The sequence below is a fragment of the Cryptotermes secundus genome, unplaced genomic scaffold (genome assembly GCF_002891405.2).
Source record: "Cryptotermes secundus unplaced genomic scaffold, Csec_1.0 scaffold1476, whole genome shotgun sequence".
NCBI classification, from domain to species: Eukaryota; Metazoa; Arthropoda; class Insecta; order Blattodea; family Kalotermitidae; genus Cryptotermes; species Cryptotermes secundus.
The window spans coordinates 49,745-60,727 of record NW_019737419.1 but is presented as its reverse complement, the minus strand read 5'-3'; the positions used below and the strand labels follow the sequence as shown (position 1 = coordinate 60,727).

The window sequence follows — 10,983 nt, the reverse complement described above, 5'->3', positions numbered from 1 at the left end:
ACCATTGCTTGAGAAGGTAAGGACTAGTTTCGGCAGAGTTTATAGTGACAAATGTTTTGTGTGATCATCGTTTTTGCAATGGCTGATTTTCGTGAACAGTGTGCGGCGGTGAAATTCTGCTTTTTGCTCGGGAAAAGTGGAACAGAAACTCTTGAAACGTTAAAAACGGTGTACAAGGACGATGCTATGGGGAAAACTCAAGTGGGTTTTCCCGTTTCAAAAATGGTGAATTGTCAGTTGATGACAAACCTCGTTCTGGTCATCCTTCCACGGCCCGAACATATGAAAATGTTGAAAAAATTCGTGAAATCATCAAGGAAGATCGACGACGGACCATTGAAGAAATTTTAGAGCTGTCGGGAGTGACTTGGAGCTCAGTTCAGCGAATGTTTCCATCATGACAATGCCCCTGCTCACACAGCCCTGTCTGTAGGACAATTCTTGACCAAAAATGGTATGACCCCTGTTCCTCACCCTCCATACTCACCCGACCTTGCCCCGTGCCACTTTTTTTTGTTTCCTCCAATGAAAAGAGACATAAAAGGAAAGCATTCTGCTGATGTTGCTGAGGTGAAGGAAAAAACGACGGAGGCGCTGTCAAGCATCTCAAAAGATGAATTTAGACAATGTTTTGAAAAATGGAATAAAAGACTAGACAAGTGTATTAGTGTAAGTGGAGAGTACTTTGAAGGGGATTGAAGGTTTGTGCTTAAAATTTGAATAAACAAGTTTAAAAAAAAAATAAGTTCGGTTTCTTTTGGGTACCCCCTCGTACATCTGATGAAACATTCTATGTGATATCCAGTAGCAACATCCTTTCCTGGACATAACTGTCCTATCTCTGCTGTAACATCAGGGGAATCTATATCACTCACTTTGGTACCCATATCTTCTCTATCTGTTAACAACAATTATATCTTAAGCTCTGAGGTGTTGATGGACATGGTCATCATCGACATTGCACCCATCAAAACTGTGATGAGTCACTTCTATGTAAGAAGACAGAACATTCCTCCCCTAGGACTGCATATGCAACCACCTAAGATATGAGGTTTCCAATGTGGTGAAGATTCATATTGGATATGCTGAGTGGCAGACAAATTTATGTTTCAGTCTTCAAGGTATTTTCTACTAAAGAGGACCAATTTGTGGAGAACTGTAATCTCAGAGTTGGGAAGACCTGAATCTTAATTTCTCATGTAATGACGTTGCTTGGAACACAGCTGAAGGTACAGTATCTCACACATAATCTAAACAAGAGTGTGTGTTCTCAGTGTCCATTACAGTTTTCACTCCAAAATGAAATCTGGTCAATTATCTCAGAAAGACAAGCTGTATGAAAAACATGTACATAATCAATAATATTAAGTGCCATTAGGATTTGAAAAATACAGTACAAAAGTTTTCTGATGTGCTGAAGTATGTTGTTTTAGTTATGTAATGTAGTAAATTTTATCTCAGCATAATAAGCTTCAGTAAGAGCCATTCACATAAAAATTTAATCAAAGTTACATTCGAATACAGCAGATAGGCAACTTAACCAATCAGATGTGTAGGTGGATGCTGTATGCCCATTAAGTGTTTTTACAAATTTATGTATAGAAAGTTTAAAAACAAATTTGTTACCAGAAGCTGTTTGCACTGTGAACAGTTCTTTTTTTGTGCCCAGAGATTTTTAATGATCATTGCCCCTAACTCTCCACAGATCATCTCTTAGAAACTGCTGCTACAAATGGTGCTGCTGTTTGTGGAACCTGAATCAACTTTCACGATCAAAACACAACGTGTATTCATGGACCACAAACACACTGTAAACAAAGTGAGTTTCCACACATCAGAACAAACTTGGCTCGTTTCTGGTTCTCAGGATGGGACCAAAAAATGTCTTGATCTTTGGACAAGAGAAGCAACTTATACATTTTACAGGAAATGTTTAAGGAATGGTTTAAATGCCCATCTCGGCCATGCCATAGCTCAAGCAGTTAGTTGCTGGCTTCCTATGTCTTGTCAAGTGGGATTTGTGGTGGACAAAGTGGCGCTGGGGCGGGTTTTCTCGGTTTGGTTTCCCCTGCCAATCTTCATTCCACAAAATTCTCCATCATCATAATCACCTGGGGCAGGCTACAGTAGGCCAATCAGTGGCCGCCATGTGGAGTGGACCCAGTTGGACTCCAGTCCCCACTAAGCGAATTAAAAAAATGCCCATTTCAGCAAGCGTGAAGTTCATAAACTCATTTATACAAATAATTAGTCTTCATATTTGTATTCCTCATTAATACAGCCATACACAGTAGGTGTTAACAAAACATCTCTGATATTTTTTTCTTGTTGCTGCTTCATGTAAGACAAAACAAGAACATAAGGAGACAATTTGGTACATGCTGTGTTGTTGCTAAGCCAATGGCACTGTATTTTTAAACAGTTAATGATGCTGTTCTCATTATTACATTTCAGTAACACTGAAAGTGTCTGTGATGTTCAGTCAGTGTGCATCTCTGTTGTGTGTTTGCTGTTGTTTCAGAAAATGGCAATGTTCAACTGTGGGACCTCAGGCACTCTGCTGTTATCATCAGTTTACTGCCCACAGTGGACCAGTGTTTGCCTGTGACTGGCATCCAGAAGTCTCCTGGTTAGCCACTGCTAGTCGAGATAAAACAATTAAGGTGGAATAAAATAATTATTATAATTTAATCTGAAATATGTGACCAAATATTTGATTAAAATGATTATATTAATTACTGATTAGGTTTGGGGTGCAAAGGGGAGTGATGCGAACAATAGCCTCTCACTTCCAAAAGCCAACCTCACATTCAAGTGGTGCACCCTGTTAACACAGACCAGGAAATGGCAGCCGAGTATTGGTGGAATAAACAAATCAACTTTATAAGCAAGGAGGAAATGTTCTTGCTTACGCCATACAGAAACTACATGGCTGACAACGTTGTTGGAGCCAGTGTCAGGTCCTTAGGTGACAGCCCCACCAGTACACTCAGAGTCAGTGGGCTAATAACCCACTACTCTTAAATGCATTCTATTAAAGAAACATTGACAAGGAAAAGCCAAACTGCACGAGCAGAAATGACCTTTGGCCTAAAATATAGAACAAGAATAGTTTGCGGAATGTCAGAACATTAGCCCAGAGTGGAAAATTAAAACAAGTCTGTTGAGATATGGAAACATAAATTAGACATTCTAGGCATCAGTGAAGTTAAATGGGACAGTTTTGGAGAAATAACAAAGTTAACAACTTCCCTTCATTCCAAATGTTATCGGCATGCTGATTCATCTGCAAAATTTGCGTGCACTCCACGGTCGGCCATACACCGGTTACAGTGAAACATGGAGCCCTGAACATGTCAAGTTCATTATAAACCTCCCAGTTGTTATGTTTGGCTTAGTACTCCAGAAATGTGCTTGCCCTCTCACCACATATGAGTTAATGAAGATTGCTGACTTGTACAGTTTTATCCTCAGCCTGCATATGAGGAGCGTTCTGTATATATTGCCTCCCATTATTTTTTTATTGAAAACTGCAACAGATACAGAAAACATAATAACACAGTTAAATAGAGCAAGATTTCTGCTACTTAATAATTTTTCCACATAATCACAGCCATTCATTGTGCACTTTTGCCAGTGATGAACAAGAGCCTGTATGCCATGCCTGTAAAAGTCTGCACCAGCACAGGCTAGCCACTTTCTTACAGCTGCAATGACGGCATCATTGTCTGGAAAATGTTGCCCACATAGTCCATCTTTCATAGGCCCAAAGAGATGGAAGTCTGAAGGTGCTAAATCGGGACTATAAGGTGGATGTGGTAGGACAGTCCAGCCAAACTTTGGAATATGCGCGGTGGTCGCAAACTGGTATGGGGTCTAGTGTTATCGTGTTGCAAGCGAAAGGTCTGCTTCTCTGGCCTGACTCGGGGAAAATGCCGGCTTCAAGCTTAGTCAGCATCGTCTTTTAGCGTTCAGAATTGACAGTCTCACCAGGCTCCAGGAAATCTAACAAAATCACATCCCCCTTATCCCAAAAGACCATGCAAATCACTTTTCCTGCTGATGGCTGTATCTTGAACTTCTTTTTCCTTGGGAAATCCGGATGTTGCCATTCCATGGACTGTCTTTTGGATTCCAGCTCATAGTGGTGACACCACGTCTCATCTCTGGTGACGATGCTGTCCAGAAACTTGTCACCTTCAGCCTCAAACTGGCACAACAGGTCCTGACAGACTTCCATTCAATGAGTTTTGTGGTCCTGTGTAAGCATCCGCGGGACCCACCTGGAACAAACTTTGCGATAATCCAGCTTCCCCAACATCGTTTCCAATGCATTACAGTCTATATTAAGCTGTGCACAGTTGCCTGGTCGTTTTCTGCCGATCTGTATGGATGAGCTTATCGAGGTGCTGTTCATTAGGAGTGGCAGCTGAGCAGGGACGCCCAGGGCACGGTTTGTCATGCACTTCACTTTTGCCACTGTTGAAATGCACTACCCACTGCCTTGCTGTGCTGACATCCACTGTATCGTCTCCATACACCTTTAGCAAGTGTCGATGGATGTCAGTGGGTGCAATTTGTTCGGCAGTGAGAAATTCAGTAACACATCTATGTCAGACACCATTTTGGTAGACTGCTCTGCGGTCCCTATCTGTCACACGACATGCAAACTTAACAGAACATTGGCGGGAAGGTTCAACCTTTACTACAACACCACCAACATCCAGCTCAGACGTTACAGATTAACACAAAAAAATAGGAGGCTTTATATATGGAGCGCCCTTCTTATATTAAATATTTAATGAGAATGATTTATTGCCATGTGTAGTGTGCAGAAACAGATAAAGAGTATATTTTGGCACCCTTATCCTAAGCCCAAAATATACTGCAAGGGTACAGTCAAATGGAATTTGTAAAGTTGCTGACGCTCTGGCCTTAATACACAAAAGAAGGGTAGTCTTCATTCAGAATTAGTAAATTTTATATTTTTCTTTTAGTGCACTTCTTACCAGCGCAAGAGATGAAATACTTAGATTTCAGAATGAACTCAGAGTAGATGAACTGCATAATGGAATATGAGAGTGAATCACATTCCCAGAGAGAGCATGTGAAGGGAGAAATCATGAGTTCCTTGTAGAAAGATTTACATGTCCAGAGAGGAGGAGGCAAAAGATGCTGTTCCAAAGGATGCTGCCATGATAAAGGTGAGACTTGCCTACACACAATGAACATGCCTTTCACTCTCATGTCATCAGAAGCTCAGATCTGTGGGCTTTACAGTAAAGCTAAGCACTAGACTGCCCTGTCCAGTTCACATCCTTGTACTCCATATGATTGAGATATATGTTAATTTTTTTTCATGTGACATTATACTAGGAATAATAATTCTAAGCACATGTAGCTAAATGCCATAATACCATGTGTCAGGTGCAAGGATTTTATTTTGTAATTTTATAAAATTGGATCCAGACAGAACAGAATGGTTCAAACTTAGCCAAGCATGGAATCCCAGCACCAGATTTTTATGGCACTTGAAAACACATACATCACAAAAATCCCAAGAAGCCAGAGTGGAACATGCAAGAAGGAATATGGAATATCTGACAAGAGAGACACCAAGTTAACACTTTGCGGACTGGCGATTTAAATATTTAAATCACCCTGGGGACCGGCATTTTTAAACATACTACCCTAACTTGTGCACTCTTCACTTTAAAAATTAATATAAAATCTCCTAATTAATTTTTTGAACTAAAATTTTTGGAGAACACTTACCAATGCCCCTAGAAGTGCTTGAGGGTGTGATATTTCTGGAAACATTCCCCTTTGTGAAGTGGCATTACAGAGAACTTGCAAATGTATAGATACTCCTTTTTTTTTGTGAACGTGCAAACATGGCATTGCCTAGAAGGATTCTTCCCCTTGGAATGTTCACTCTTCACAATTTTCACGAGGGTATTTTTAGGCATATCACTCGAGAGTCGCCCTGGGGGGTCCACATGAGGCCTTCATGGGGTGGGAGTTGAAGGGCATGGTCGTACTAAGTCTTTGTGTGGCCCTGGTTCTGCAACCACGATCTGGACTGTAGCCCAGGCCTTTGCCACATTCATCAGAAATGCTTTGTATTTCAATTTTGAATCAGGGTTTAGATTTTTTTTAGATTTTTTGCTGTCCCTGCAATTTTACTACGCGCAAAGTTATTATACCCATTATCGTCGGAGCTACTGTCACTTTTACTGTCTGTGGCCACAATTATTTGTTGTCCCCCGCCACTGTCGCTGTCTGAATGACAGTCCATTACTACGCGTCTCACAAAGCAGGTCAGCTAGGTCATCAGAGGAGAATTTGTCCTTGATCCATTCTCCCCACTAGCTACTGGTTGACACACACAGCTTTAAGAAGGCAAAGCATTGTCCTTTATAGTTGGTTAAGTAAACAGCGAGGGCNTTTTTTCGTTCACCTCAGCAACATCAGCAAAACACTTTCCTTTCATGTCTCTTTTCATTTGAGGAAACAAAAAAAAGTCGCATGGGCCAAGGTCGGGTGAGTATGAAGGGTGAGGAACAGGGGTCATACCATTTTTGGTCAAAAATTATCGTGTGAGCAGGGGCATTGTCATGATGGAAAAACTGAACTGAACTGAGCTCCAAGTCACTTCCGACAGCTCCACAATTTCTTCAATGGTCCGTCGTCGATCTTTCTTGATGATTTCACGAATTTTTTCAACATTTTCATGTGTTCGGGCCATGGAAGGACGACCAGAACAAGGTTTGTCATCAATTGACATTTCATCATTTTTGAAACAGGAAAACCACTCAGACACTTGAGTTTTCCCCATAGCATCGTCCTTGTTTTTAACATCAAGAGTTTCTGTTCCACTTTTCCCGAGCAAAAAGCAGAATTTCACTGCCGCACGTTGTTCACGAAAATCAGCCATTGCAAAAACGACAATCACACAAAACAGTTGTCACTATAACCGAAACTAGTCCTTACCTTCTGAAGCAACTGTAGTCGGCTTATCGACTCAGGAATGTTAGCTTTATGTGCTCATAGCGGCAAAACGTGGTACTACAAAAGCTCTGCCCACAAAAAAATTAGTTCGGTTTCTTTTGGGTACCCCATCGTATATATAGTGTGTTGCAACTTATCGTGTTCTAAAAACCTGTTAACACGCGAATGGTCTGCCATGTTTAAAAGCGAAAAACTTTTTAAAGGGTGCATGGTCCGCAAAGTGTTAAGCAAGATGTAGATAGGTTAAAATTGGGTGGTTGATCACACAGTTTGAGTCTGCCCACCTTCTGCGTAGTACACCAATAGGAAGGGGCATCAATTTGACAGACTGGTATAAATATCAGTTGCCAGCGACGTATGGCCATTCATTTCGTCACTCTAATGATGGAGACTGAGGAAGTATCTGAAATGTTGTTTTCTAGTTGAACATTGACATGACTGTTGCACAAAAAGATTTTAGCACACATTCCATTCTACTTGCTGCAGTGTTTAGGCAGCCCATACACTCATTTCTATTACAATTTGTGCTCTTATGTGGGAACTCTTATCATGTGCTGTTTCCTTGGGAATTCATGAGGAACTCACATTTGACAGGGGAAGTCTTTGTAGATTCTAGAGTTATCTGTTTCTCTTAAATCTGCTAAGTTCTTCTTTCAGCAGCAGTGATATTTCCTGTCTCCATGCTTTTGTCCCACGGCTTCACGTGCAATTTCCAACTTATTTGTCCCTGCAGGGAGCAAAAAAAGAACATTGAGTAGACCCTTCTCACTGCCCCAGTTGTGGAGCCTAGAGCATCAGTCATGTGCACTCACAGTTTTCTGTTCAGGACCCAGAAGGCATGGGTACTGTGTATGTCTTATCACTCTGTGTTTGGCTGTATCGTTCTGATACATTACCACTTACAGTATCAGCAACCACAAGTCCCCAGAAGCCATGTAGACCTGCACACGTTTTCACATCATACTGTGGACGGCCGTGCAAGGGACTTAAAAGTTTGCAGCTCACCAGTGCTGAACAGCTTGCCATTAGCCTTCTGCTTGTTGCCAAGATTTTGGAGGAATGAACTGCACCCACCTTCAAGGAAGAGTAAGCCAAGCAGGTAGCTAGCATGAAGAATGTGCCAAGCAGAGCACCTTTGAGGGCACCCATTGAGCTGTGCCTTGCAGATGTTCTGCTGTTGTTGGGGCCAGTGTCAGGTCCTTAGGTGGCAGCCCCACCAGTACACTCGGAGTCAGTGGGCTAATAACTCACTGCTCTTAAATGTGTATTATTAAAGAAACACTGACAAGGAAAAGCCAAACTGCATGAGGAAAAATTACCTTTGGCCTTAACTGTAGAACAAGAATTAGTTTGTGGACTCTTGATTCAGGTAGGAGGGACATATTGTATGATATTCTGAATGGAGTTTGGGATACCCGTAAAACTAGTTAGGTTGATTAAAATTTCTTTAAACAAAACGTATAGTAAAGTCCATATAGGTAAACATTTGTGTGATAAATTTCCTATCCAGAATGGTCTAAAACAAGGAGATGCTTTATCGCCACTCCTTCTCAACTTTGCTTTAGAATATGCCATTGGGAAGGTCCAGGAAAACCAGGTTGGACTGAAATTAAAAGGGACACATCAGCTGTTGGCCTATGCCGATGATGTGAATCTGCCGGCTGATAATGTAGATACCATAAAAGAAAACACACAGACTTTAATTGATGCAAGTAAAGAGGTTGGTCTAGAAGTAAACACAGAAAAAACTAAGTATATATTACTGTCTCGTCACCAAAATGCAGGGCAAAATCATGACATAAAGATAGGAAACAGATGTTTTGAAGATGTGGCACAGTTCAGATATTTGGAAAAAACGATAACAGATTGAAACTTGATTCAGGAGGAAATTAAGCAGCGATTGAACTCTGGTAATGCTTGCTACCATTCAGTCCAGTCCAGAACCTTTTGTCTTTATAAAAATTAGAATATACAAAACTATAATTTTGCCTGTGGTTCTGTATGGGTGTGAAACTTGGTTTAAGGGAGGAACATAGACTGAGGGTGTTTGAGAACAGGGTGTTGAGGAGAATATTTGGACCGAGGAGAGATGAAGTGACAGGAGGTTGGAGAAAACTGCATAAGGAGGAGCTTCATAACTTGTACTCTTCTCCAAGTATATTAGAATGATCAAGTCAAGGAGGATGAGGTGGGCAGGTCATGTAGCACGAATTGGGGAGAAGAGGAATGCGTATAGGATATTGGTGGGAAAACCAGAAGGAAAGAGACCACTGGGAAGACCAAGATGTAGGTGGGTGGACAATATTAAAATAAATCTTAGAGAGATAGGATGGGATGGTATTGATTGGATTGATCTGGCTCAGGATATGGACCAGTGGAGGGCTCTTGTGAACATGGTAATGAACCCTAGGGTTCCATAAAATGCTGGGAAATTCTTGAGTAGCTGCAGAATTGGCGGCTCCTCCAGAAGGGCTCAGCTCCATGAGTAAGTACAGCTCTAGTGCTTAGAGCTGACAGTCCTCCGACGCGGAGTAGGAGAAGTATTGGTAGTGGTGGGGAGAACTCCAGCATGCCGACAAGTTTGGCTGGGAATGCAGTACAGGCGTTCTCAAAAGGAAATAACTCCGTACCTCATTGTGTTGCATAGTGATGGTGGGTTATTCTCATTGATGTTCGCACATCCGATGTTTTAAGTGCCGAATGGCAGACGGTTGTGCACTATACATTATTATACACTTTTCACTGTTATATATGTATATATGAAGAGTTTATTTACATATTACAAAGGTCTATTCTAAAGGGGCAACACTGGCAATGTCCTCATAGACATCATCTCTATATGCCAGTCCTTCCTCGTCACCAGCAGGTGAATCGTAGCTATCATGAGAACTGTCATCACTATCACCGCCAACATGGAAGACGAACTTCCGTCCTGCGTCCAAAAGGCCTTCCCATGCCATTAACTCTTTGACTGGCGCGGGCGTGTTTTAATGCCCGGGCGATGCCAGCCATTCCCTGGCGTTGGCATGTTTTAGCTCTTCGACAATCTCTTCCCTTCTTTGCTCTCTTGGCACTCATCAACCAAAGACATATATGTGGGGGTACCCAAAAGAAACCGAACTTATTTTTTTTTAAACTTATTTATTCAAATTTTAAGCACAAACCTTCAATCCCCTTCAAAGTACTCTCCACTTACACTAATACACTTGTCTAGTCTTTTATTCCATTTTTCAAAACATTGTCTGAATTATCTTTTGAGATGCTTGACAGCGCCTCCATCGTTTTTTCCTTTCGTGTCTTTTCATTCGAGGAAACAAAAAAAAAGTCGCACGGGGTGAAGTCGGGTGAGTATGGAGGGTGAGGAACATGGGTCATACCATTTTTGGTCAAGAATTGTTGTACAGACAGGGCTGTGTGAGCAGGGGCATTGTCATGATGGAAAAACCAGTCACCCGACTGCCACAAATCTGGCTGCTGAGCTCCAAGTCACTCCCGACAGCTCCACAATTTCTTCAATGGTCCGTCGTCGATCTTCCTTGATGTTTGAATTTTTTCAACATTTTCATGTGTTCGGGCCGTGGAAGGACGAGCAGAACAAGGTTTGTCATCAATTGACATTTCACCATTTTTTAAACAGGAAAACCGCTCAGACACTTAGTTTTCCCCATAGCATCGTCCTTGTACGCCGTTTTTAACATTTCAAGAGTTTCTGTTCCACTTTTCCCGAGCAAAAAGCAGAATGTCACCACCACACACTGTTCACGAAAATCAGCCATTGCATAAACGACAATCACACAAAACAGTTGTCACTATAAACTCTGCCGAAACTAGTCCTTACCTTCTGAAGCAACGGTAGTCGGCTTATCGACTCAGGAATGTTAGCTCTATGCGCTCATAGCGGCAAAACGCGGTACTACAAAAGCTCTGCCCACAAAAAAATTAGTTCGGTTTCTTTTGGGTACCCCATCGTAT

At 41.6% G+C, this 10,983-nt stretch overlaps 1 long non-coding RNA gene across 3 annotated transcripts in view; it reads left to right on the top strand.

Annotated features, from left to right (window-relative positions):
* The first annotated feature begins 756 nt into the window (after window positions 1–756).
* The window catches only part of LOC111870437, a 34,562-nt gene continuing 24,335 nt past the window's right edge, over window positions 757–10,983 (top strand). The window contains exons 1-5 of one of the 3 annotated variants that reach the window (XR_002843847.2): window positions 758–1,229; window positions 1,706–1,819; window positions 2,522–2,663; window positions 4,998–5,204; window positions 7,917–8,458. This is a non-coding gene — a long non-coding RNA (uncharacterized LOC111870437). Of the gene's footprint in view, window positions 1,230–1,705; window positions 1,820–2,521; window positions 2,664–4,997; window positions 5,696–7,916; window positions 8,459–10,983 lie in introns of those variants that run through there. The other 2 variants (XR_002843848.2, XR_002843846.2) reach the window with 2 other exon arrangements.